Raw genomic sequence first — 26,994 nt, forward strand, 5'->3', positions numbered from 1 at the left:
TATGGATCAGTGAAAATATTTTCTTGAATGTATGCGTAATTTGTATATATATTCCAAGTAAGACTTTTCTCCATATATTATAGGGCTTGATTTTTAACTGATTCACTTAAATACGTCATAGATAGTGATTATGTCAACGTGAGTTCCTAAATAGGAAGAAATTTGTTGGATACATGGAAGTGCAATTCCTGGTGCCGTGTGGGCAGATTGTGATATGAACAAGTGGAATTTAAACACTTCTAATGTGATCGACGGAATATTTGCGTCATTTTGCAATGCTTCTTTATCGGTAGATAACTCTCTTATCATGAAATGAAAACGTGAGAACGCCCGTTTTTAATCAACTAGTGAATCGCAAGCTTCTCTTCAGGAAACACCGACGTAGGTATGTTTTTCCACGTATGTTATTCTTTATTTGTTATTCAAATATTTTACATACTTTTGTAGGTATTATTAACGTCAAATAATATTATTCGACTTCAAAGTTGAGATGCAACAGGATATAAAATGAGTGAGTTATCGAATTTTTACAAGTGACAGAAATCAAATGAATTCAATAGAACAAAAAGGTTTAATAAGTATTTCTTCTATCTCGTAATTTTATTTAATGTAACGAAATATCATACTTGTAGGATATGTTTTGTCCAGTGATCAGGTCATCGAGTGTAAATTTCTATCTATGTGCAACAGCAACAAACGTTGAACGATAGCAAACAGAAATTACGGTAAGTATTACTGTTAAAGTTGAAACTTTGCGTTACTCACCTCTGCATAGTGACTAGCTATTTAATACTGTCATATCTGTCCTAACGACTATTGGTTCGTATCCCATAGTCTTACTCAGATGAGTTCCTCAACCCGAAACTATTTTTGACATTTACAAAATAAGTTATAAAAGTTATCCTCTGTCGGAAAATACTATAACTAAGAAAAAGTCGACAGGTGCGTAGCTTCACTATGCTGTGAATTTTAAAGTAAACTACACTGCGACTACATAAGTAGAATACTAGGAGGAGAAAAAGAAGGAGGTAAGTAGAGTAAGGGGAATACAAAAAGAAGAATTTTAAAGTTACCTTAGACGTAGTTGTACATAAAAAATCCTTCAGTAGTTGGAAACACCAACATCATCCTGAGATAATGGCTGCACCTAGATAAGAGTCACTCCAATTTAGTGGGGTCATACTTCAAGGTTATCTGAAGGTTAAATTTCTTCATGCGAAAGAAAGTTACATTTTTGTTTGAAGGTCAATTTCCAAGTTATCCCTCCATACCTAGTGACGAGAATGACGTAATTCTACGCCAAAAAACATTAGAAGACTTCATGATGTTTTAGACTTTCATGGTTATTGTACACAGAAGCATCCAATTTATGGAATTTTAGCTTGTGCTGTAACTTAACATCATCTCCGAAAACTCTTTGGAGCTGCATTCAGGTCCTACAATCATGGCAGTATAGTAAAACAAGAAACATCATCTTTTATGTTTGATTCGTCCTGTTATCCTTCACGTCTTATTTTATTTTGTTTGATAAATTTTGTGGATATTAATTTCCACCACCCGAAAGTCTGCTTCTGTCACTCGACTTTCTTGTTCAGTAACCTGTGATATACACTACCGGTACTTGTATAAGTTTGGCAGTTTATATCTTCAAACCCAGCATAACTGAGACAATAATATAATATTTTAGGTAACAATATATTACCCCTTAACTTTTCTTAGTGGTAAGTGTCCCTTTTGGGAAGCAACAGCCTGTTATTCCTGCTGTTTTCTTATAGGGCCTTCTACATGAAAGTAAATAATAATAAATATTATTATTATTATTATTATTATTATTATTATTATTATTATTATTATTATTATTATTATTATTGGGCGGATGTTGATGACAAATCTTCTTATTTCAACATTACGACGATGGCTATCAATATAGAAATCCTTTCTATGTTAATATCAATATAACAAATTAATTTCTTGTATTGCGTTTTTTTTTTTGCATTTTCTGACTTTTTGAACTAATAGGTCATTTTATATTTTTTTCGGCATTCCTGGTCATTTATTTTTTTTTTTTAATTTTAGATTATTTTCAATGTATTTTACTTCCTTCTTTACGTATAAGCCTGTTAAATCGTTTTCTAATGAAACAGATCAGTAGTAGGCCCTACTAATAATTACCTATTGAATAAGTGAATAACAGTGAAGTTTGAGTTCTATAATTTGCAACAAACTCTATAAAGTCTATCCCTAATTTCACTGAAGGCTTCACCTCACACAACAGAAGCTATATAAAATGCTTGACAACAGTTCAGTTTAAGTGAGGGCTTTGACTGCTACTGTTCTTTTGTTGGTACGAGGGTGTCTTTAGAATTTATGTTTGGAAATGGGGAAACTTTCACCGTTTCCTGGATAATAAATAGTAAGACGTTGTGTCCCCAATAAGGTTCGGAAGGAATGTACTACAGTAGACAGTATTTTTAACACAAAGATTGCAAGAATGCACCATGCGCCCACAAACTGTTTTGTCATTTACACTGCCCATCTGAAATGTCTGGTAACAAAAGTGAAGAGCGGAAGGAGGAGGAGATGGACAATGAAGGCACTGACATGGACCACCCCGATTGAAATACATTGTAAACCCTCATTAAAATCTATAGTTTTCCCTTAAAACTTTCATTTTGTTGCATGCTTTTGTCTTTTATCTTAGTGAAATTCCAGGAAGTTGCCTCCTCTCTCCGACATTTGCAGGGCAGTCATTGAAACAAGGTGACTAATTTTTAAGATGTTGTGATGCGAGTACGGTGAATAATATTTGAATGCCATTTTCGTTTAAGTCATTTTTTCATTACTTTTAGGGCATTTTATTGATCATTTTTACTAGATTTTTAGGCCATCAACATCCGCCCTCTAATAATAATAATAATAATAATAATAATAATAATAATAATAATAATAATAATAATAATAATAATAATAATAATAATAATACCTAATAATAATAATAATAATAAAAATAATAATATCGTACTTAGTAGGTTTATATGCTTTCGAAGAAAATCATGGCTATGAATATAGTTTATATCCTACTTTATCTCTTTGCCTCTTTGAAAATAAATTTAAATGACATTACTCTGGCTCTAAACATTCAATACGTATCTCTAAATATCAACATTTTTTTGTTAGGATTATAGAATGTTATAACTAAACTTAGGAATTTCGTACAAAAACATTGTTTTCAGGCTGAGTGCGGCCAAGCATAGAGATTTATTACTTGTATCATATAGGAATGAGTTTGGTGTGGGAAAAAGGAAAATAATAAAAGAAATATGTGACGTAATGTGAAAATGAGGTGAATTGCTATCGAGAGGCAAGAGATTGAGCTGCAATGTTCAGAAAAATCTTCACTTCCTTTACAATCAGATCCCATGTTAACTCGGGAAGGGGTGAGTACATAAATTCTTGTAGCAAAGATAGTAGAGCGGGTTTGGCGTGGCTAAGTTTGAGAGCATGGAAGGGATATAGCATTATAAATGAAGAAGGAGACCTTTATGTGTGGAACACATTTAATTCAATGTGAAGAAAACAGAACATCTCCGGAGAAAATATCTACCACCCTCGAAGCTAGGTCGGAATAGGGGTTCGCTTGCATGTTTTGATCACAGAGGAAATAAGTAATTCGAACAGAGATAGCTTAGAGCAGGCATGTCAGAAATCAGACTCTAAGGGCCGTATTCATAGACATTTTTAGCGCGGGCTTTCGGTGGATTATCAGCGTTTATCGTATTCATAAACCAGTGTTAGCGATAGGATATGACTTGAATTCTGTACTAGTAACCAGTGGATAGCCGGGGCTAGCTTAGTACGCTCGTAGGGCGTGCTGCGAAATGTTTATGAATACCACCCTAGATGTGCAGTTATGTGCGCGGATAACCGGTCTGTGCAGTTTGCATCAATTAAGCCTTGCTCTTACCCGTTCATAGCTGGAGGGGTGTACAATAATCTGTTCTGCGCTTCTAGGGTTGGATTAAATAGACATTTGGACATTATAAACATAGTTAGCAGAACGAAAAAAACACAGTTATTATCAGTGTCTATATTTGACAATTGTAATACGAGAAACTTTAGGCTTACTCAGTTATACTTCACGAAGTAGTGGTTTGTAAAGCATAATTTATTAATATGATTTTTATACAGTATTTGAAGAAAAAAATTGCAGTAATTTCGAAACAACAAGAAACGAACAAGTATTTCATTTTATGTAGTAGGTACTAATTATTTTAAAGTAATACACCCTACTCTTTCATTGTTCGTCAAGCATTATTGTTTACTGTGACCATTGGTGCACAAATGTTGAAGAAAATTTTATACTCCCAATTAATTACATGCAGTAGCACATTGTGAAGTTTCTACACTGAAATCATTTCTTTGCTGTATGTCAATATAAATTAATATTAATATTAATAAATATAAATTAAGCTTAGAATTTAAATTCACATATAGTTTATTTGAAAACGTTGAGAGCAAGTATAGAAAAGTTGGGAGCGTTACTCAAAGAAATTAAAAGTATAATTCACAAGCTGTGAAGCGACGATATTCTCTTTATGTCAGATTTAAAGATTTCTTAATATAAATATTTTGAATTAATATTGTGACGTGAGATGGAAAATTTGCCATTATATATTTTTCCAGAAAAATTTTCCGCCTTGCAAATAGTTCTTTTCTTCTCTCCTTACAACCTCAAGAGCCTCACATGTATTCCTCACTATATTCTAATCACTTACCAGTTTATGAAATGAAAGTCGTAAGTCGTCTAACCTTTGATGGCTGTGTTAGTACAGTCTCCAAAACAACGCCATTGTCAAGTACGTTTTGCCGTGAGAGTACTGATTAAGAAATAAGCGTGGCAATATCATATTTTGAGAACTTTATTAATCTGATCTAAATTGTCACCTCACAACACGATTACCTCGACATAGGCTGATGAAAGCCTTTCATTTTAAAATAATTATTATTGTTGGCTGAGGAGAACATAACAGTTATGTTATATGATTCGTAATTTCTCTTCTCCGTTATCTGTGAACTCCTCACTTTATTTATCATAACTCGTTCACAGACGCAGCCAAATCGGCACTCGTACTGAAACTGTGTTACTGAAACAAAAGCTGCTGCAGGTATTGTATAGCCCTGTCGCGTTCCCCTCCAAGGCGATTCACTCCCTCCAGGTAGGGGAATAGAGAGTGCACATCGCACAGAGACAGTTGCACAATGTGCGCGACTGCACAATGTGCAGGGTTTTGACATGCCTGGCTTAGAGCATCAGCTGTTGAAGTTTATAATACGAACTGACGAAGAAATAATGCTAACTACTATTCAATTATACATGTTTATATTTTTTATTAATTTAAGTTAGGATATATTATATGATGTGTTTTGTATGTATCACTTGCTTATTTTTTTTACTTGGTTATTTAACGACGCTGTATCAACTAAGAGGTTATTTAGCGTCGACGAAATTGGTGATAGCGAGATGGTATTTGGCGAGATGAGACCGAGGGTTCGCCATAAATTACCTGACATTTGCCTTACGGTTGGGAAAACCTAGGAAAAAAACCCAACCAGGTAATCAGCCCAAACGGGAATCGGATCCGTGCCCGAGCGCAACTCCGGAACAGCAGGCATGCGTCTTATCTGACTGAGCTATGCCGGTGGCTACTTGCTTATTAAAAATTAAATAATGGTTTATTTAACGACGCTCGCAACTGCAGAGGTAATATCAGCGTCGCCGGTGTGCCGGAATTTTGTCCTGCAAGACTTCTTTTACATGCCAGTATATCTAATGGACATGAGCCTGTCGCATTTAAACACACTTAAATGCAATCGATCTGGGCCGAGATCGAACCCCCCACTTCGAGCATAGAAGGCCAGCGCTATACCGACTACGCTACCGAGGCCGACGTACTGGCTTATTAATCTGTGTGATTTATGGAGAGTGGTTGAATTTTTATCATTGTTGAGGAAGGAGAAACCTACGAAGTAGGACCGATTATGCAAAGCACGTAGGTCAAGAGACTCGCGCTCTGGATTTAAGGACAAATTTTGATAATGTAATGCATTTGTATGTATAATTTCTGAATAAATCCACTACTATTTATCTAGATTTATTGCGCCAGCATAGAACTTCTGTACTCTCTTCGTGTGAACAACTCACAATACATTCGAAACTATGGGTGGATGACTTTAGTCATTGCATTACAATGATATTTACAGTAGAGAAGCAGTTTCATTATGTGCTAACGTTCGTAGTGGAGTTGTGCGGTTCTCAATCAGACAGATGTTAAATCTTCCAATCACAAGAAGTTAAAAGCAATACTTCAACAATTTGCTGGTAACCATAGAAATAAATGTGAAAACATTTTACTGGGGATGATGTAGTGTGAAAGTTTATTCTATGAAACAAATTCAAGTCCTATTCAGGAACACTGTGCTATAAAAACATTCGGAATACCTCTCATAACATGGGAAATGCAGCAGTGAAGAGAAACCGTCTCCAAACCATACGTCAAGTATACATAATTATTTTTCGTTATATTGTATAATGTTGGTATGTAGTAATATCTGTTCAAACAATTAACTTGCGTATAACACTCATTCTGCTGCAGTCTAGAAATGTGGCAATGACTGAAACCGTGAGATATGTAAAAATAATACAGTTCAAGTATTAATCCGCAGTCCTAATAGTCATTAAAGCAAATAGTAGTATTTCGTTTGATAAACTGAAAAAGTACATTATTAAGTGTTCTAACAAGTCTAGAGACATATCATTATTATACTTGATTTGTTACTTTTATGCGTATGTGTAAATTATTTTAGACTGAAAATTAGGAACGTTCTATTTGACAATTGAAGCTTTCAGAGCTATAGCGGGCCAAGCTCCATTTATTAAAAACGGAGAAAGCAACAGTTAAAGTTAAGGGGATAGGATGGTATTTTTTTAAGTTTTTTCCTATTTGGTGTAAAATATTATTTTTTGTATGTAGAGAGCTCATAGCTGTGGCAACTCAACCAAATAAAAATATAAAAAAAAAAATTATTTGGGGGCCCAAATTTGAAAAGAATATACCCAATGCAGGATTGTACTAAAACCGATATATCTAAGCCGTTTTTAAAGATAGATTCAAACAGTTTTTTGGAATGTATTTGCAAAAGCATGTTCTACAAACTGTCTGTAACAGAATTTTAATATCAGTCCCTACGTTTGTAAAATAAAGAATTAAAATTTAATAACAATTTTCTGATTTCCTTTCTTGCAAACAAACGGACGTATTTTTAAAATGAAATTAATTAACAAACTTCTGTTACAGAGAAACGTTTCCTAATAGTCTAAAGAATGTGTGTTCTAAATTTCATGCATGTATCTTTAATAGTTCAGAAACTATATCCATTTTTGTCTTGCAATGTAGCAAAAAAATGAAGTTACTGGAAACCGATAAAAGCGGGCGAGTGATTTAAAAATCCATAGCGCAGGAAGTTTAAAAATGACGTCTCAATATCCGATAAGGGCACAAATATCCACAAAATGTTATGCAATGCATTCCACACATATCAAAGGGTATTTTTAAGAAAAAATGTTTTTTTTTTTTTCAAAATTTAATTTAGCGGAAACAACAATAAAAGTGGGCGAGTGATTTAAAAATCCACAACGCAGGAAATTTAAAAATGGCGACTCAACATCCGATAAGGGCACAAATACCCACTAAATGTTATGCTATGCATTCCACACATATCACAGAGTATTTTAAAGAATGTTTTTTTTTTAATTTACTCATTTTTCACCAAAAAATACCATCCTCTCCCCTTAAGTGAATACCATAGTTTAATGAAGATTGACATATCATTTAGTTTAATTGTGTATACGAGTACTTTATGTTACTTGCTATATGTTTCCATTGAATTATGGTAATAACTTCATTTTAACCCTTGTTTTCTACGGTTTTAGTAAATGGCGCTTGGCCCACTATGTTCTGAACCCTTCAATTAGTTTTTTTTTTACATTATTTCTTGTTCTATGGCCTTGGATCATTGGCTTAAAGAAAAGTTTCGTTACCACCAGACTGATTGTTGTACTGGTTTTTTGATGTTAGGAACTGCGTTACTACTGCTCATTCGGTAAACATATAGTCCTTGCTGAGTAACGATCAGCGCGTCTGGCCGCGAAACCAGGTGGCCCGGGTTCGAATCCCGGTCGGGGCCAGTTACCTGGTTGAGGTTTTTTCCGGGGTTTTCCCTCAACCCAATACGAGCAAATGCTGGGTAACTTTCGGTGCTGGATCCCGGACTCATTTCACCGGCAGTATCATCTTCATTTCATTCAGACGCTAAATAACCTGAGATGTTGATACAGCGTCGTAAAATAACCTAATAAAAAAATAATAAAATATAGTCCTTGCTACAACTTATTAGTTTCGGTACCAACTTCCTAGCTCTGATTATAACTACTTAAGGCAGGGAGCTGAAATTTTGGATGTTTGGCATATGTGAAAATTAGTCAAAGAAGACTAAAGGAAGCTCTGTTTTCAGATACATAAATAGGTAGAAATTTGACAAAAATAATTTCCTTTTCGTATCTAACAGCTTTTATTTTTCAATACTATTCTAGTTTATTTTTCAGATTATCGTTTTATATTTACCATAGTAAAATTTCAAATCCAAATTCTTTTTCTTCCTTTCCGAGAATTAGGCCCAATGGCCTCTTCCATTCTCATGTTAAAGTGTCCTTAATTTGTTTCGGTCTGCAAATACTTCTGTATCCTGTGGATCTATAGTTTAATAATATTTAGATTGGCATTCTTCGTTAATTCTTAAAATGTTGATACGAAGTGATTTTTGTTCTACATTTTTTTTTTTTTGTGTTTAAACTGTATAGCTATATTTTTTCCTTGCGGATGTTTATGCTTCTCGTTTGAACCAAGAAGTTAAATTCAGCTGCCGAGCTCAAGAACTTCATGTCAGTGGATTCTATTTTTCTTTTATCTGTCCTATTCAAACTTCAATTCTCTCATCCGTATGTTGTCATTTGCAACGCCTTTGTTTACAGTGTCTTGTCTTGTAATGTTCTTATCATTACTACAGTCATTTGTCTATGTATTCAATTTTATGTTTAAACCGTCTTCAGCAAAATATGAAATATTAAAACCCAGATAATTAAAACTGGATATTTTGTTCAATTATCTCATTGTTAATAACTATCTTACATCGTTTAATATCCACATAATGAATTCTATAAATACAAGACTTGTAACACGTCTTATGTTAATTCAAGTTGTAATGATACCATGTGCATTTCTTTAAAATGATGAATCGTTGACGTGGGACATATAAACATGTTCGTCTGGCATTTTGTTCCTTCTTTGTAGTTCACAGAAAAAATACCCTTGAACCAAATTTCATGGCCCCATATCAGTAACATTACTAACTTCTAAGACACAGCCGATCCACACAGTTAGCGCGTCTGACCGCGAAACCAGGTGGCCCGGGTTTGAATACGTTACCTGGTTGAGGTTTTTTTGTTATGTATATATATATATATATATATATATATATATATATATATATATATAGTGGAAGGGAAACTGTTGCATTAATTCACAGAGGTAATAAATCAAGTCAAAGCGAACAAGTTTTGTCAAATAAGTTTTTTGATACGTCCAAAAGTTTTGATAATACGAAATGTAACATGTTGCAACGCTACAAAGAGTAGCAGTACACCTTGAGGTCATTGTTCCGAGGTGGTGATGAGTGTGACTCAAATCCTACATTCAGTTTTTTGCGAGAGAAGAATGTAAACAAAAACGTCTCATCAGATACTTAATTTTGTACACTCTTCGTACTCTAAAATCTTTTGTACGTATTTTGTTCGCACCCTGTATGATACTTTCTGAGATAAAGGCACTTAAAATGATTAATTTATATTCGATAATATAGGGTCTTTGTTCTCATCTTCAGTATATTATACCGCTAAAACGAAAACCACTTCATATTTCCAAATTATTTTATTATCTGGTACAGGTTTCACAACAGAATAGATCTTCTGTTCTCCAACCAGGAGATTAACGGTGAAAGGAATGTGCTTACTATTGCGTCATCTATTGAGGCGACGTAGATAGATAATATTACTCTCATAACGTCAGTTTAAAGAACATGCGCTCTCCTGCATATGCTATTTCCTGTATGGAGGAATTAAAAGACCAGGAGATTAACAGTGATCCAATTTTGTAACTAGGGTAGTATAAATATGTGTGGATCAGTTTTATCGTTTGTGCTTTGAGAGTTAGCCACTGGAGATGCATGTACCCACATTGTAACCTTACGACATCTTATGACATCAACATTCATTCGCAGCATTACCCCGCTGCGTCTCATTCCCCTGAGACTTTCTCCTGGTTGGAGTACAGTAGAAAAAAGTAATAATGACGGTTCATATAAAATTCGAGTCCGAAAATGTTTCCTCCGATTTCAAAATACTTCATGCCTGTAGCTCTTAATGGTATAGCAACACAATAAGTGCCAATATACAGGAATTCTCGGGACGTTTTCGTATGATACCTTACACGTTCTCGAAATATATACCTGTGGTAATACAGGACATATAGGCTTCATTGCAATTGAGTTTCCTAGACTCAAATTGCACTTTTTTTTTCCAAAATTATGAAAAATTGAGTTAAGATATGTCTCAGTGCAGAATTTAGCAGGGAATATGATGAACTGCTCGGTTGGATTTAAACTGCAATTTAGGCCCCTCAACTTTAGTAGTAATATCACCGTTTGGGCACTTACTCCATTGCAGTTCGACTCTATGGTTACAATCGGCTAATCAGAGCCTCTCATTCTCGACCATGTTTTTGTTGCTTCTAAAGATTATCAGTTGTGTAATATTGTGATATAAAATGTATAATTAGGCCATTCGTTATCTCGTGAAACCTACCTACGCGTCAGAGAAAGAAGAAATTGGACTGGGAAGTTCCCTCCCTTGCTACTCTTCCACTTGCAGCTAGCCAGTCCACTTACCCCCAACATAAGGTTCTTGCTGTAAGCTATGGCATTTAGTTTCACGCGGTAACGAATGGTCTATGGTACAGTATAGTGGACGGCATCGATTTTGGCAGATAGATTTTGTTAATCAGAACTCCAGAGCGAGTTACTCATGGCTGCAAAGTCAGTTGTTATCTTTGTTGCAAGCAAACTGCAGCTGGAATGGGTGAGACATAAGAGTAAACATACATTCCTGATTGTCCTAGTGGACTCGGATGGACAGTCACCTCCAAAAACAATGCACATATAACCAATTTTATAGAACTGCAGTAGCCTATGGAGAAGGGACCAGTTCCCGGCACACAGTTTTCGAGATAATTCCAGTTGCCGCTGTATAATCTTTTCCTCTTTACAATAAAGTATAAAAACAATCTATATATAACATACTGTATATATAAAACTATTCTATAATCAACAAACTAACTGACTGACTGACTGACTGACTAATCACCTTAAATCCTGTATGTAAGATTCTGTTAATCATTAGTCAAAAGATAAGACGGAGTTTTACGAAATACGAACATTAAGGGATGTAAAATGGAAGGTAGTAATGATCAAATATACTGATTTACCTTTTCAACCAGCAGACATGCAGCCCTTAAATTTAAAACAAAGGCTACTTTATAAAATTGTATTAGACTATTCATCTCATCTCTTATTTCAGCATAACTCTTCTTTCGATTCCACAACTCATTATTGTACTTCATGAATGTTTGTTATTAATGAAGACAATTCTACACAATTCATACCTTTCCTCGCCTGTCTCTTCATGAAGTAATAAACATTTGCAATAATTTATTGGTTTTGGCGAATAAATAACTTTTTTTTAAATAATACATTTTAATGATTTCTACGCGTTGTGGAATGGTGTAATGTTCCATGATTATTTGCCAACAACTATAACCATGGGAAAAATATGACTCTATAGCTTCATAAACACGACAGCTGTTATATGTTAAAAGTAGGAGACTCTTATTTGAAGAGCCTCCACAATATTAATAATAATTGTAATAAAAACAAAATAGTAAAGTACATAGCATACAATAAACACATTTTTATTAGGTACACGCACCAAAGGGAAATTATGATAATAACTAGCTCAAGTTCTCTCATTATAGTCATCTAATTATCGTGAAATATGATAAAAAGCAGATAAAATAAAATGAGTAAATGTATTAATGATGTTTAAGGTTGTAAGGTTTTTGTTTTATCAGCACTGTACCGCATTGTTAGGAGATTGTTTGTCTTCATCATATTTGTTATTTGCAATGTTGTGGTTTTAAATACTTCTTGAATTTTTCGGATTTGAAGAAAGTTTCTGCTATTTGTGGGATAAAGAAGATGAAGTGTCAAGTGAACAAAAATTAACACTTCCGACATATTACTCTGTTTGAGTGTAACAGAAGAAGAAAATCAGCGAAGACGGCAAGAAACATTTGTGCCGAGCACGAGGAGAATGCCACCCGAGAAAGGAATGCAAGAAAATGGTTATGTCGTTTCACACAGAACATCCCGTACAGAAGATGATGTTATGCGTCTGGTGCGATAAAGAACGAATTACTTTCCATGTATGTCGCAATTAAAAAAAAAAAAAGACCTGGAAGACAGCATCAAGTGCTGCTGTAACACAATAATGCACGCCCACATTCCGCTAACATGACGAAAACAGCTATCCAGAATCTTGGTTAGGCGGTGATTATAATATATTCTCCGGATCTTGTGCCCTCAGATTTCCACCTTTCCGTTCCCCATCCAACTGTCTTCAAGATAACGCCTTTGATAACGATGTTTTACAAACTTGGCTTGATGACAGACTCCAAACTAGCAGATTTCTTCAGACGTAAAGACGAAAAATTAACATAGCGTTGCCAGTGAGTCATAGATAATGTAGGTATTAATTTCTTAATTCATGTACACTAATAATAAATCTGTAGCCGAAATTTTTCTGGTAGTTTTCGATTTTCCAAAAATAATTGGTCCTAACATATATAATTAACCACCCTGAAACCGAAAATCGCTTTTTTCAAATTTTTGTTTGTATGTCTGTCTGTCTGTCTGTCTGTTTGTTACCTTTTCACGCGATAATGGCTGAACGGATTTCGATGAAAATTGGAATATAAATTAAGTTCGTTGTAACTTAGATTTTAGGCTATATGGCATTCAAAATACATTATTTAAAGGGGGGGTTATAAGGGGGCCTGAATTAAATCGAAATATCTCGCTTATTATTGATTTTTGTGAAAAATGTTACATAACAAAAGTTTCTTTAAAAATAATTTGCGATAAGTTTTATTCCTTGAAAAATTTGGTAGGACTGATATTTAATGAGATAAATGAGTTTTAAAATTAAAATAACTGCCATCTAAGGCCGTTTAATGAATTAAAAAACAAACGACTTCGTCTATAAGGGGCCTTGGACAGCAACAATCGAAAGCTATGAAAGATACCCTACAGAGAATGTTATGTGTTTGTATGAAGTAATATCGGAAGCTAAATTAACCGATTTGTATAATTAAATATTATTTCACCATTGGAAAGAGTAGTTTCTCTAGATGGACATAATGCCATAATGTTATTACAGTAACTTCTGATATAATATAATATAATATAATATAATATAATATAATATAATATAATATAATATAATATAATGTAATATGTAATATCATATAATATAATTTAAGTTATTTGAAGGATTCAGTACCATAGTGGGCCAAGCGCCATTTACTGAATATGTAGAAAACAAGGGTTAAAATTAAGTTATTACCATAATTCAATGGAAACCTATAACAAGTAAAATAAAATATACACATTAACTCTAAATGATGTCAATCTTCATTAAACTATGGTTGCATGTAATAAAAATTAAGAAACATGTTAAAGGAATTGTCATTGCACCAAATGAGTGTCTCTGGACCAAAATGATCGCATTTTAATTATTTGGATGCAATTTAAATTAAGTAACATATTAAACGATTTATCCTTCTATCAAACACGAATGTTCCCTGGATCAAATGTCCTATTTTAATTATGTAATTACTTTATATTATTTCAAACGGGTGCAGCGGAGCGCACGCGTACGGCTAGTCTTAAATAAAAACATTTGTCACAGCGAAAAAAAACGTTACAAATTTTTACATCAACCCAATAGATTGAAATAATCACTAACACAAACAATATTTCAAAGAATCATTTGTTCGTAACTTAATTTCGACTAATTCTCATTCTTTATTTTACCTGTTTTTAACCGTAGGGCTAAGTACCATAGCTTTATTACTAGGCTCCATTATTTACAAACGTTTCCTATTATTTTACTTGAAATTGGCAACTTTTTATATGTCTTAAGAGGTTTTATATTCAGCTAAATTTCCATGTCTTTATCTCGCATTCTTCCAATTCCTGAACATCCCTTGACGAGTTTAAGAAGCCTCATTTTAAGCGATGCAATTGAATTTTGTTTATTTTGATTATAATACGCATGTTTCACACCTAAATAACCAGCTTTTTTGGGTGTGACCCAGTTACAATTTTATTAATTTAAAAATTATTGTAATAATTATGTATATTGTAAGAAATTCCGATATAACTTAAGTATGATTTCGAACGTTATCGGAAAGGAATGTGTATTTTCTTTTTGTTTCATTTTTGTTAGTATTCTGTTTTTGTGCTATGTATTTTATTTTTCATTATATATTTATATGTGTATTATTTAAATTTCAATAAATCTAATCTCCGTCCATCATAAGACAAAAGCAACGTAAATAGAAGCATATGGTTAGAAGTACTATGATTGGTGCCCGACAGCATCACCTACAATATTATCGAAGAAAATAGTTCCCTTGTGTTTAGCGTCCTTCGTCTCTGTTCTCATAATATACATTTAAAATGTATGTGACACGAAAATAAATATCTTACATAACGGTTGATTCACTGATATAATCGTAACCAATAATATGAATTCTGAGTATTGCATCTTCCCGCATTTATAACGGATATTCAGTTGGCACGACAGTTTGCAGTAGTAGAGCCCGGACGAGAAGTTATGGCACCAGCGCGAGGGACGCATTTTAGTTCGTTTGCTTGGACCCTCCCTCATACTCAACTGTGGGGATGTTGGGTTAGTTGGTTACTAGCATTCCGAGTGTTGAGATCGTTCTGCTACTACCGCTATTGCTAATACTGAAAACATTGTCCTTCTGAGCGTCTTCATTATGGCATTGTCTAAGGTGTGAAATCATAGAGTAGTTTATAGTCAAGGACATGAAATAGCATACAATGTATGGAAATTCATGTCAGGAAAGGATGTAAATGGAATACCAATTCCATTGAAAAGCGTGTGTGCAAAAGTACTGGCTGCCAATGGTATTTCAATACGAACCTTGGCAAGAATCAGGAAAGAATGGAAAAATATTGAGGCAGGAACAGCAGATTCTTTCTCCAGTCCGGAAAAATCACAGCCGAAGAAGAAGATTGTTGCAGCTGTAGACAGTTTTGATGAGAAAGTCCTAAGAAGACTCATCTATAATTTCTACGCTACGCATAAGCAGAGGCCGACTCTGGAATCGCTTCTTCCAAGAATGGATATCAGTGTATGATTATGTGAAGAAAGTAGAGAACAAACTGAAATTGAGCACGTGATGGACAGTATTTTGGAGAAAATATCCATAAACTTAGGGTCATGTGATCCCAGCACAGATCAGTAGTCTGATTCGGACAGAGAATAAGAAAATAAAGATGGAATAGCGGGCGTAATTTCATTAGGTACCTTCGGACTCTTGAGTAGGAAAGTGGTGATACTAAGGTAAGACGAATGTTTTTAGAAAGAGAAGAAACGGATGTGCCTGCCGCTCTGAGCTTGAGAACCGTAACCCAAACAACCCCCACTCCTCTACCCTCATGGCCGGCAATTTAAAACTTCGCGCAGGTTGATGCCATAACATCTCGTCTCAGCTCTACCACGAGTTACATCACTTGCCTAGAATTCTGTGTGATTATGATTGATCCAGTCGCAGTGACAGTGACAGTACCGATTGATATTGTCAAACATTCTAAAAGTAAACCGTTAAGAAGTGGAGAAAAGAGAGTCGTTGGACGTTCAAATTACGCGAGGTGCGGAAGCTTGTCCACGCTGCCTTACAAGAGATCACGGCCGAGGTGTGGCAACATGATATCAGACATGTGATTTCTGAAGGGTAGCGGATGTGAGAACTCGATGGAAAAGTGGACCATGTGGTGGACAGTTGAATTTTTAACATCGGAAACGACTCTTCTTCCAGTGATTCCAATAGTGATTCTGATTTGGGAGTAAACCTTCTTCGTGAAAGTAGCGGCAACTAGAACATCGGTAAGTTTTGCATTTTGTGACAAGCTTTCATTATATATTGATATTAAAGTCGCGACGCTATTATTCCCGGCGTGACTCCTCCTCTTTGCTTACGTCTTAGGAAGTGAAGGCTCTATAAAGCCTAGGTAGGTAGTATCGTTCGCCATTTTTGTTCTTTCGTTGCCGAGTTACCATACGAGGAATCTATTTGCCACACCGTTAAACATTGTCATGTCGTGGCTCATATGATAATAAATCAAACGCACTGTAATTCAGCAAATAATTGAGCGGCAAATAACGTCCTCATGTGCTTTCTGCGAACGCCAACGAAAGAGCCAAAATGACTGGCGATTATATTAAGTAGTTATTGAGCCTTAAGAAATGAATAACGTCTTCCTCAGCGAATCACAAGACGCACACGTTTAAATGTAGCCGACCTGCAACGCGATTGGCTGCCGGAAATTAGAGCGACGGGACTATAGTACAAGAATTAAACAACAGACAATGATGTGTGGTTGCAGGAGTGCGTGAGGCGAAGATGTTCTTATAGGAATAAAACACTTCTTGTTACGGTATTAAATATCAAATTGAATTTCCTATAATTTAATGTACTATAATATTTTTCAAACTGAAGCGGAATGCACACCGTCCAATACAAAGTAATAATTAAATTGGCGTTGTAACTGACTGTACCGCAAATAGTACCACTGCAGCAGTCTACCAATTAGAACAGAATATCGCGGAACAATAGTTACTAGTTTTGTTTACGTTGCTTTTTTATTATTATGGATGGAGATTAAATCTAAAACCTGAAATCTAAAAATGTATTAAATATATTATAGTTTACATCTTTGCATTTCTTTGCTGACTGTTTCTAAATTGTGCCACATAATTATATATCGTCGGCTTACTTCTAAAACCCCGTTAGTCCAATTTTTTCCGAATGTCGAAAACTGTATTCGTTTTTACAAAAAATCTCCTAAAACATCACTTAATTCTGCAAATGTTTTTTGTATTTTATAATAACAAACGCATAACTGTTGTTGAGTTGGCTGGAGTATAGAAAGAGTAAGTTACTTTGTTTTTTTTATTTTATTTTATTGGGTTATTTTACGACGCTGTATCAACATCCAGGTTATTTAGCGTCTGAATGATATGAAGGTGATAATGCCGGTGAAATGAGTCCGGGGTCCAGCACCGAAAGTTACCCAGCATTTGCTCGTATTAGGTTGAGGGAAAACCCCGGAAAAAACCTCAACCAGGTAACTTGCCCCTACCGGGATTCGAACCCGGGCCACCTGGTTTCGCAGCCAGACGCGCTGACCGTTACTCCACAGGTGTGGACACTTTGTTCCCTTGTTCAATTTCCTTAAATGCTATTACGGAGTTTTAAAAGTAAGCCAACGACATATATTTCTTTATATTATTTGATGTATATTTCTTTCCTTGATACCTTATGTTACATCCTAGGTAATAATTTATATAAATAATTACTTTCCTCACTATATGTAAATCCGTCTTTTCAGGTGTCACTCCCACCAGAAATGTTTTCAATTGCCACTGACTTGAACGAAGGCCTTCTAAATGAGCTTGAATGCCCTGTCTGCATGGAGTACATGCTGCCTCCCATCGTGTTCTGCCAAAATGGCCACAACATCTGCCCCAACTGTAGGCCGAAACTGAAACAATGTCCAACTTGCAGGCAACCGTTTGTAAACATTCGAAATGTGGCTCTGGAGAAGATGGCGAGACAAATCGAATATCCATGCTCATACTGGAGGGCAGGATGTACAAAGAAGATCACTTTAGACTACAGGAAAGGACACGAGGATAACTGTCCCTTCAACCAACACATTTGTCCCTTAAGCATGGTAATATTTTACGAAACTAAAAAAAATATATAGGTATAGGCTATACTAGGGGCAGAAGAAGTAGGCGGTATGGCGAACCCCTCATTAACTACCCCGACTGCTATACTCCTCACAACCTGCTTGGTGCATGGTCCTGTCCCAAATAACTTACTCCGCGTTTTGCACTATAGGAAAACTTAAAAGAACAAATAAAATAATAACGTGATTTCTAGTAATTACAAATACCTAATTTACTGAATATTGTTGTTTGGCTTAGTCAACTGTCCGAACACAGGTCTGAAACTCATAAGTGACAACAATAATGAGGTAACTAAGCCAGGAGATAATGGGTTATGGTGGCCAATTCTCTTTCCCCCTCCATTGCATACATCACTGAATAGTAACATATAACACTAATCAGACTTTAGATGATATTATCATTTATAATATTTCGCAAGTTAGCCATTTCACAAATATAATAATTATCATCATGTAATGTAAACCTAATACGCGAAATAAAATATTTAGCATTACACACAATTAGTAGTTTGTTTTTATGGGTTTTCAGAATATTGTATTGAAATAGTAACTACTAAAAAATGTTTATACAGTTACCAACTTTGTGAATCATGAGGAAATTAAAAATTAAAGTACAAAAAATTAATGTATTTTTACTGTGTGTAGAAAATATACTTTATTGTAACATGAACTTATGTATTAGAAGCACACTTAAGAATGACTTAGCTTAACAAAACAAATAACACAATAAGTAGGACTAAAAAATCGTTCTGCACAGGTTCTCTTAACCGATCGTGGAGAAACACCACACGCCTTGGCAGTGGATGTCTGCGTTGATGATAGAACACTTTTAATGTCCTTACAATCTTTAAATTCTTTCAAGAAACAGTAAACCTGATAAATAACGCCTTTAGTATGAATTCTGATGTCAAGGCTCGACTGTGACATGAAAGAGATTACTTGGATGATTAGTATTTAAAAATACTGTTTATGTTTTATAATATCATAGTAATATCACAGACGAGCACTTGTCAACAACTGACATTCGAACGCAGCGGCAGGAAGGTCTCTTTGTTCAGGTCATAAACCGCTAGAGAAAGAGTGGAGTGAGTAGTTTCCGCACAAGACCAAAAACCCGCCTATTTCTTCTGCCTTTACGTGACATCGTCGAAAGTTACAAATGAACATCGTGAACGAGATGCGTTGTATCTAGTGACACAAAAGTCACTCGCCGAAAATAGGTAAAATAATAATTTTAAATGACTAGTAATGCTAAATTATTTCCTTCGGAACAGATCTCTTAGTAATCACATTCTACTATGGAATGTCCTACAGTACTACATTACTACATTGCGTTATCCTTAAGTAATCATGAATATTAGGTTTGCATGAAAAGATTATTATTGTCAATGCAACTGTACAGGAAACTACAACAAAATGTTCAAAGTGTGTTCATTTACTTGAAGACAGTGTCTATCTCGACACATTTCTCAAAAGTGTTGCTTGTGGAATGTGTTGGGTAACATGAGTGATCCTTTGTTTCGATTCATCTATGGAAGCCTAATCTTTCAGAGCAACGAATTTATCCGCATATCCTTATTTAAAAAATTTAGAGACGTGAGGTTTGGCGACCATAGAGGTCACTTGAGGTCCACCTTGTCCAATCCAGTGCACACCGAACATAGCGTTATGTGCTGTAGCCCTATATAGCAGAAATCACTTTCTTATCCGTTTATTTATTGAGAGATTGGTTGGATTTTATTGCAGGAGGCGCAATCTAATAAGTAGGATAATATCTGTTTTGTAAAATACGTACGATCAGAAGACCCGTGCACTAGATTTAAGGGAAAATTTTGTTAGTGTAATACATTAGTATGTGTAAATTTGAGTGTCCCATTTATCTTGTGCACCTATTATAACTTTTTTTTTGGGATAGGCATTGGAATTTTTGTTTTTGGGCGTTATGTTAGAACGAGGGGCAAACATGAGTGTGGGGATTTGGTGCATGTCACTACATTATGGTACAAGAAACACGTGACGTCATCAATTCTTCAAATAGCACTACATACTTTAATAATGTCACATTGATTACACACATTAAGACGAGTTCAAAAATGTATCGTAATGTCACCTCTCTAATCAATAACAGCAACAAAACGAAACAAAAACGTATTTCCAATGTGGTAATGTTATGCTTTGAGAGTCACAGAAGATGTTCAAAATGGTGACCATTCACATTAATGCACATTCGATGGCGTTCCCCGAAAGACCGCATGACTGCCGAGCATGTTGCTGGCTGAATGGACACACAAACCTGTCGAATGCGTTGCTGCATGTCGTGTGGTGTTGTCAGAATGTTTTGGTACACACTGTCCTTTACAGTTCCTCACAGGAAGAAGTCGAGTGGAGACGGGTCCGGAGAACGTGCAGGTCACTGTATGTGGATTGTGGCGTTGACAGTTGTTGTGGTTTGTTTACATGTTAAAGCAGCAAACACACAATACCCGACGTGTACGGACGTCAGTCGTCTTTCGTTTTGTGTAACTTAATGCGCATTCTGAAGGCATTCATTTGGCATTTTGTTATTATTGATTGAGAAGGTGATATTATGATACATTTTTGAACTCGTCTTAAAGTGTGTAATCAATGTAACATGATTAAAGTATGTAGTGCTATTTGAAAAATTAATACGTCACGTGTATCTTGTACCATAATGTAGTTACATGCACCAAATCTCTACACTCATGATATCCCCTCGTTCTAACATAACTCAAAAACAAAAATTCCAATACCTATCCAAACAAAAAATTATAATAGGTGCACAAGATAAGTGGGACATCCTGTTTACCCATCTGTCAACCTAGCTAGTAATAAATAATATAGAAAGTCCATTACAATTATGTTCAGTATTAGTTCATATTTCCATTAAAAAAAGTATGGTCCCACAATCAGTTTGCCTAGTGTTAGACAATATAACATTATTTTTTGATTACTGACAATATGGGATTCACGCATTCATCTTGGATTTTCGTGCATTTTGTGTAAAGGCATGTCATCCAGAAATAATCCACATTCGTCACTGCATAAAACATGGTGAAGGAAAGATTGGTCATTACGCAAACACCGCATGATTAAATGGCAGTAAACTCGCCTCTCCCATGGATCAAACTTTTGTAATGTGTGCACATGTTGCAGTTTGTAGTGGTAAATACTTATTTAGCACTCTTTGTATGCAATCCTAAGAGATTTGTTGTAAAGAAAATAATTTGTTATGCCTATATTTGTCATTTCAAAATAATAATATATAATATGGTATTTGACTTTTTTTGTCACATAATAGGCCTATTTCAGTGAAGTCCATATCAAATTATTTAGTTTCAATACTTTATTCCTAAACATCTATGTTATGGACTTACTAAGCAGTTGTACAAAGCTATTTTTAGAGTGGTATCTCCGTTATGTTTCTTAACAACTACACACAAAAATGGCCGCCTTTGTCAAGCAATCTTTATAACAAATTTTGTGCTGCCGCTCCTAAGTATTCTTCTGCTTCATCTACATTTTTCTATTACTTCTGCTATTTTTGCTACCAGTTCAATTTTTTTCTTGCTTTATCTCCTTTCAATATTGCCTCCTTCTTTGATTACTTCTACTTTGCGTCATTATTTCATTCACATTTATTCTTACCATAATTATAGTTTCCCTACTATCTCTTGTACTTCTCTTTTTCATATATTTTTATCGTTGTTTCAAACTATCTCTGCTACTACTTTTACTTTTGTTTCTTAATCTACTTCTGTTGTTGCCTTGTACTTTTTCGTCTACCACTCTTATTTCTTGCATTTCTATATCTACATTTATTACTCATTCATTTATTCGTTTAACACAATTAAAGTTTATATGTTAGTTCTCCGCTGTGGTCATCCTTCCTGACCGTGTAATGAGAGGACCCGGGTTCAAATCTGGTTGGGACATGTTACCTGGTTGAGGTTTTTTCCTGGATTTTCCCCTCAACCCAATAAGAACAAATGCCTTCGACCCTGAACTCATTTCACTGACATCACCACCTCCATCTCATTTAGGCGCTATATAACCATAGCAGTTGAAAAATCGTCGTAAAATAGCCAATTAAAAATAAGTTTAATAAATTAGTGAAAGGTCAATAATAAAAGAGTACGGCTAATTACAAATATTGTTACAAGACATGTCAGCAAAATACCAGTATTTACATTTCCTTTTTCCAATAAGCTAATACATAAATAAATAACTGATATATACTGGGTGAACAGTATAGAGCAAAACAGGTTTCACGGCTCTTAGCCGGTCGGTCGGCTTGTTATGCGCGCGGAGGTGGGTAACATGAAGTCCGCTGTTCTACTCTATTCTGTTCACCCAATATAATTGAAGTAAATTTACAATAATATATAACTAATAAAACTTAATAATAATAATAGAAAAAAAAAGTAATAAGTGTATCTCTCGAATAAGTAGAGCTCCTGTTCAGAGATATAAAAGAAAGAAAACAGTAGAACAGAGAACAGAGCTGTATGTTACAAAAGAATAAGAAAGGTTGTTACACTATCTAGAAGTGTTAGAAGTAAATTTCTGTTGCACTGGTCAGAAAAACGAGTTCTACTTTCTCTTCCAATAATTGACTTTACCTTTGTTAACATCAGTCAATCTTTATATGATTTTCTTATAATGCTTCGTACTTTTCCTGCTACCTTTTCCTGCTACCTTTTCTAATTCTTCTGTTGCTTCGACTAGTTTCACTTTTATCCCCTACTTTTCATGCTACTTTCTCTGTTTCTTCTCTTGCTTTTCCTGCTACCTTTTCTACTTCTTCTGTTGCTTCAACTAGTTTCATTTTTATCCCCTACTTTTCATGCTACTTTCTCTGTTTCTTCTCTTGCTTTTCCTGCTAATTTTCATCTTCTTCTGTTGCTTCAACTAGTTTCATTTTTATCACCTACTTTTCATGCTACTTTCTCTGTTCCTTCCCTTGCTTTTCCTGCTACCTTTTCATCTTCTTCTGTTGCTTCAACTAGTTTCACTTTTATTCCCTACTTTTCATGCTACTTTCTCTGTTTCTTCTCTTGCTTTTCCTGCTACCTTTTCTACTTCTTCTGTTGCTTCAACTAGTTTCATTTTTATCCCCTACTTTTCATGCTACTTTCTCTGTTTCTTCTCTTGCTTCTCCTGCTAATTTTCATCTTCTTCTGTTGCTTCAACTAGTTTCATTTTTATCCCCTACTTTTCATCCTACTTTCTCTGTTTCTTCTCTTGCTTTTCCTGCTACCTTTTCATCTTCTTCTGTTGCTTCAACTAGTTTCACTTTTATCCCCTACTTTTCATGCTACTTTCTCTGTTTCTTCTCTTGCTTTTTCTGCTACCTTTTCTACTTCTTCTGTCGCTTCAACTAGTTTCACTTTTATCCTCAATTTTTAATGCTACTTTCTCTATTTCATCTCTTGCTTTTCCTGCTACCTTTTCTACTTCTTCTGTTGCTTCAATTAGATTCACTTTTATCCCTTACTTTTCATACTACTTTCTCTGTATCTTATATTGCTTTTCCTGCTACCTTTTCTACTTCTACTGTTGCTTCAACTAGTTTCAATTTTATCCATTACTTTTCATGCTACTTTCTATGTTTCTTCTCTTGCTTTTTCTGCTATCTTTTCTACTTCTTATGTTGCTTCAACTAGTTTCACATTTATCCCCTACTTTTCATGATACTTTCTCTGTTTATTCTCTTGGTCTTCCTGCTACCTTTTCTACTTCTTCTGTTGCTTCAACTAGTTTCACTTTTATCCCCTACTTTTCATGATACTTTCTCTGTTTCTTATCTTGCTTTTCCTGCTACCTTTTCTGCTTCTTCTGTTGCTTCAACTAGTTTCACTTTTATTCCCTACTTTTCATGCTACTTTCTCTGTTTCTTCTCCTGCTTTTCCTGCTACCTTTTCTACTTCTTCTGTTGCTTCAACTAGTTTCACTTTTATCCCTTACTTTTCATGCTACTTTCTCTGTTTCTTCTCTTGCTTTTCCTGCTACCTTTTCTACTTCTTATGTTGCTTCAACTAGTTTCACTTTTATCCCCTACTTATCATGTTACTTTCTCTGTTTATTCTCTTGCTCTTCCTGCTACCTTTTCTACTTCTTCTGTTGCTTCAACTAGTTTCACTTTTATCATGCTACTTTCTCTGTTTCTTATCTTGCTTTTCCTGCTACCTTTTCTGCTTCTTCTGTTGCTTCAACTAGTTTCACTTTTATTCCCTACTTTTCATGCTACTTTCTCTGTTTCTTCTCTTGCTTTTCCTGCTACCTTTTCTACTTCTTCTGTTGCTTCAACTAGTTTCACTTTTATCCCCTACTTTTAATGCTACTTTCTCTGTTACTTCTCTTGCTTTTCCTGCTACCCTTTGTACTTCTTCTGTCGCTTCAACTAATTACACTTTTATCCCCTACCTTTCATGCTACTTTCTGTATTTCTTCTCTTTCTTCATCTACTATTACTGTTGCTTGCTGCTTTCTATGCAGCCACTTCTAATTCGTTTCTTGTTTTATCTACTATCAATGTTGCCTCCTACTTCTACCATTTCCACTTCCTTCGTTGCTTAAACTATTTTTATTGTTACTTTAATTTTACCTGCCAAATTCTCCACATCTTCTATTCCTTAATCTACTCTTACTGTTACATTATGCCTTTCCCACTATTTCTTGTGTTACTTGATCTACATTTATAATCTTGTTTCAATTTTCCTGATACTATTATTTCTACTAATTATATTTCATTCATATATTTCGCTTCTACTTGTTAATTTTCCTGCCACTTTTCGTACTTCATCTGTTGATTCAATTAATTATACTGTTACCTATCGCTTTTCTCGCTACCAATTTTACTTCTTCTTTTCCTTTATCTACCTTCACTGTTCTTTTAATTGGTCATTTAACGACCCTGTATTCAACTTTAAGATTATTTAACGATGGGATTGGTGATAGCGAGATGGTATTTGGACAGATAAGACCGAGATTTCGCTATTCATTACCTGATATTCGCCGTACGCTTGGGGAAAACCTCGGAAAAACCAAACCAGGTAATCAGCCGAAGAGGAAATCGGACCCCCACCCGGGCGTAACTCCGGATCGGCAGGCAAACGTCTTAGCCGACTGGGCTACGATCGTGGCTACTTTCACTTTTAGCTACTACATACCCCAGTACTTTCAATTATTATCCTTCTATAGCTTTATGTAATTTTATTTTCCTCTCACTCTTTCTGCCAACTTTTTCACATTTTTATTCCATAATTTACTTTCAAATGTATTTTTTTTACTTTTCCTGACACTCTTACTTGTTTTGTTGTTTCATCTATATTGGTACTTTCGCCTCCTACTTTTCCTGCCATTTCTTATATAATATATTCTATCCCTTCTTCTACTCTTACTGTTACCTCTTGACTTTTGTTGTCACCTCTTGCACTGCTTCTATCGCTTCATATATTTTATTGTCACCTCTTACTTTTCCGGATATCTCTTCTGCTTCTTTTATTTCGTCATCTGTTATTGTTGTCGCCTCTTACTTTTTTCCGTCATTCCTACTTATTTTGTTCCTTCATCTAATCTATTGTTGTGTCCTAATTTTCTTGTGTTTTCCTATATTTATTCTATTGTTTCAATTACTTTAGTGTTACCTCTGGCTCTTCCTGCCTCCTCTTGTACTTCTTCTAAAACTGTATTTATTAAAAATTAAATAACAACTATAGCAAATATTTTTTCTACAAAACTAATTTAAATTAAACTGCTGTTTATAGTAGTCTTTTGAAGTCCGAAATAAATTTTTAAGTATTATAAGATAATCTATTTGGTACAAGGAGCATTTTAATAATATATAAGGAACAATAAAATCTTAAATATAGAAATTAATACCTCAAAAACTATTTTACATAGTTTTACAACATTTGGTGTGTAATATCACTATAATAATATGCTGGTATGGTCAAAATTTCAAGTTGATGAGATGAAAATTGTAGATTTTAAAATTTCATAGATGCATTGCCTTAAGCTGAAGAACTTCGTATTGCTTTTCAGTCAATTATTAAAACTACTTCATATTATTTATAACTGTATCAGCTTCATGACTTTCTTTCTGTTAGCTTTTCGTCATTAATGTCTGGTAATAATTAAATAATTATTTTATGTCTGGAAGGTTCCTGCAGTGAAGTGTAATTGGAAAGGAAATCTCCAGAATCTTAAGAAACATCTGACAGACGAGCACAAAGAATGGACGCATGAGTATAAAGGAAGCTTCATGACTGGTCTTGTGGACATTAAACCTTCTCGAAGATACTGTTACATAATCTTTGCATACGGAGAAATTTTTTTCCGCTATTTCTCAGTGAAAAATAATATTCTCTTTGGTGTGTTGCAATATGTGGGTCCGAAGGAAAATGCTTCAAAATTTCGATATAAAGTGACTTTCGATAATAAGAATGACGCAGGGAGTATATCGATATGCCATGTAACCCGAAGCACGGAAGACAATATGGAAAATATTAGGCAAACAGGAAAGTGCGTGAAGTTAGACTTTGATGTGGTGAAAAACTTTGTGAACATGAAGAATAACTTGAAATTCAAAATGGAGATCTTCAAAAGTGAAACAAAACCATAATAAACTGTGTAATGTTGTTCAACAATTGCTGTATAATAAAACATATGCAAAAGTAA

The 26,994-nt window shown here is 34.8% G+C and overlaps 1 long non-coding RNA gene across 1 annotated transcript; it reads left to right on the forward strand.

Moving 5' to 3' along the window:
• Nucleotides 1-235: 235 nt before the first annotated feature.
• On the forward strand, nt 236-26,994 carry LOC138698287 (uncharacterized). The gene is made up of 3 exons (XR_011331819.1): nt 236-385; nt 17,932-18,276; nt 26,477-26,994. It is a non-coding gene; the product is annotated as an uncharacterized lncRNA (long non-coding RNA).

Source organism: Periplaneta americana, chromosome 4, assembly GCF_040183065.1.
Source record: "Periplaneta americana isolate PAMFEO1 chromosome 4, P.americana_PAMFEO1_priV1, whole genome shotgun sequence".
NCBI lineage: Eukaryota > Metazoa > Arthropoda > Insecta > Blattodea > Blattidae > Periplaneta > Periplaneta americana.